This window comes from Musca domestica, unplaced genomic scaffold (genome assembly GCF_030504385.1).
Source record: "Musca domestica strain aabys unplaced genomic scaffold, Musca_domestica.polishedcontigs.V.1.1 13, whole genome shotgun sequence".
NCBI classification, from domain to species: Eukaryota; Metazoa; Arthropoda; class Insecta; order Diptera; family Muscidae; genus Musca; species Musca domestica.
Window position 1 is genome coordinate 3,012,342 of NW_026712172.1, and position 2,921 is coordinate 3,015,262.

A 2,921-nucleotide genomic window follows, 5' to 3' on the forward strand; every position below is an offset into this window, starting at 1 on the left:
TTAAACTGGTATTATCACATCATTGCACACATCTATTTTTGAGACAGCCAAAGTTTTTCACCTCATATAAAAACACAAATTGGAATGATTTTCGACAAGACCTGGATTTAATGTCAACCCAACCAATAGGAACCTATTAAATGGACAATTGATAATATCATCAAAAACTTTAACAGCGAAGTTCTTGGTATTCATAACAGCCATTCACAAAAAATTCCATTAAATATTCATAAACCGCCTTTCTCCGACAGGGTTCAGAATTTCCTTAAAGTTAAACACAGATGGCAGAAGGAACTAAAGAAGATTTTTCACCGTACTGGCAATAGGGTAAGCCCTGAATACTCAATTCTTTCCAAGCAAATCCAACTTCTTAAAATCATCATCCAAGATCTAATCAATACTGAATCAGCGCAGGCGTTCAGTAATAAATTGAAAACCATCAAACCTGGACCATCAGCATTTAAAAAAGTTGCTCAATTTACCGGCAAAAATAAATCAATATTTTGCCAAAAACTTCAAATCGGAAATGAAACCATTATAGAAAGTTCAGAAATTGCTAATAATTTTAAACAATTTTATTCTGTAATATTTCAGGAAAATTTGCCCACAAATCCTGTAAACGATCTTAACTCTAGAGTCACAACATGTATCAACGCCGCTCCACCGCACATCTATTCATTTGATGATAACTTCAACTCATTGAACAATCCAGATTCTTTTCACTTCACCAACCCTGAAAAGATAAAAATCACAATTGCAAATCTCAACCATAAAAAATCATGCGGCCCGGATAAAATTTCCAATTTTCTCGTTAAAAAATTCTCTGATAATGTTATAAATTTGCTTATATGTCTATTCAACAACTGCATTAACAATGGATATTTCCCATCACTCTGGAAATTGGCGAAAATTATCCCCATAAAAAAGAAAATGACTAATGACAACACCTTGAGCAATTTTCGACCAATATCACTACTGTCCAACATCGGGAAGTTATTTGGTGCAGTCCTAAAAGAAAAAATGGAAAACGAATTAACAATAAGTCCAATCTCACCGTACCAATTTGGGTTTAAATCGGGCCATTCCACACAACATGCACTACTGAAGCTCCACAGTGATATAACGTCAAACCTAAGGAACCAAGTGTCAACTGTAGCAATTTCCTTAGATATCCAGAAAGCATTTGACTCAGTATGTCACGCAGGAGTACTTTACAAGTTAATCCAAATTGGTCTAGACCCATATCTGGTCAAGTTGATGGCAAGTTTTCTCTGTGCACGAAAGTTTTTATTTAACATCAATAACATTTCGTCTGCAACGGGCTTAGTAAAAAGTTGGGTACCTCAAGGAAGTATTTTAGCCCCATACCTTTTCAACATTTTCCTGTATGACTTTCCCCACGTCAGCCAAGGCTCCCAAGCGATTTTATATGCCGACGACTGCTTAATTTATGCACACAACATTTCGTCCAAAAACGCCTTACAAAACGCTAGAACTCATCTCCAAAGCATTCATGAATTTTATCAAAAATGTGGAGTCAAAATCAATGCCGAGAAATCAGTAGCAATATGTTTCCGGAACGCTTCAGGAAAATGCCCCAGAAACGTTATTCCAGAGAGTAAAGAACTCCAGCTATCTCTTGAAGGAGTTGAGATTCCTTTCAAAACCACCCTCAAATACCTGGGTATTACTTTCACCAATTTTATGAAGTTCAATGAACACGCACGGTCCGTCATGCAAAAGACAAAAGGTATATTAGTAAAGTTTTCATGTCTATTAAAAAGCAAATACCTACCACAAAACACGAAACTACTTCTCTATAAAGTTGCAATCAGATCTATCTTACCGTACGGGTTTCCGATCTGGTTCTCTATTTCCCCAATAGCGGCCAAGGAGTTAAAAATCCTAGAACGCAAGATTTTAAGAAAATGTATCAACAAAAGCTACATTTCACAGGAAAAGAGATACTGCAACACTGCCCGGGTCGTTCCATTTTGTAGGTATATCCAAAGCCACAGAAGAAATTCGTGGAAAAACTCGAAAGTCATGAAAACTCACTAATGAATGAAATCTACCAAATGGAAAAGCACATATCGTGGTCAGAATCATATTACCTCTTTTTGGTATATTAAACGAACCAGCCACAGATGTCCCCATGGTAGAAGAATATAGGTAGAAGCATCGACACAACTGGTGGGAGAATGAACTGTCAAACCAATTTTGGAATTTAAAATGTTGAATGAGAAATTACTTAAATTAATAAAAATTGTTGATAAACACTAATAACCTCCAAATCCTCTTCGTATAAGAAAACATATAAAAATCTGCGTTTATTTGAAAAAACATTGAACATTTTTTGACATATCAATGCTCCCAAGCGTTGATGCATCTACCTGTATTCTTCTGCCATGGATGTCCCCAACGAATACACACTACCTAATTTTTACAACAAATCAGCACCTGGCAACCATAGAGGTTGAACTAAAAAAATATAAAATTAAAAAATATATATGTATATATTGGAATTTTTTTTACAAATTATAATACTCACTAATAGTTAGATTAATAAGCTCTAAACAGTACCTGAGCGCTCGATTTATACAAATAAAATTTTAGTAATAGTTATTTAAATGATCGTCATAGAATACTATGATCTCTGTTAGTCAAATTATTTAACAGATCCCTGCTTGTTATTTAGTTTTTCGTAACATTTGAGACCGTGAGCAAGTCTCTCTCATAATTTCAATCTGTTTTTATTTTAAACATTCCGCCTTCTCATTCACGCAATGTAGCGAAATCACATACGTCACCGTTAAGTTAGAACATGACAACAATAGTTCTAAGTATACCATGTTAAGCATTCGCTTTGTAAACTTATCATAGAAAGAAGAAGACAAAAATAAAGAATTACTCACTTAATT

General features: G+C 34.7%; 1 long non-coding RNA gene across 2 annotated transcripts; it reads right to left on the reverse strand.

The window, feature by feature from the left end:
- Nucleotides 1–1,144: 1,144 nt before the first annotated feature.
- On the reverse strand, nt 1,145–2,670 carry LOC131800796 (uncharacterized). Of its 2 annotated transcripts, none has more exons than XR_009341567.1 (3): nt 2,552–2,670; nt 1,369–2,481; nt 1,145–1,271 (listed from the first exon to the last, which is right to left on the reverse strand). It is a non-coding gene; the product is annotated as an uncharacterized LOC131800796 (long non-coding RNA). The 2 variants fall into 2 exon arrangements; XR_009341566.1 differs by having other exon boundaries at nt 1,178–1,312.
- Between the last annotated feature and the right edge of the window lie 251 nt (nt 2,671–2,921).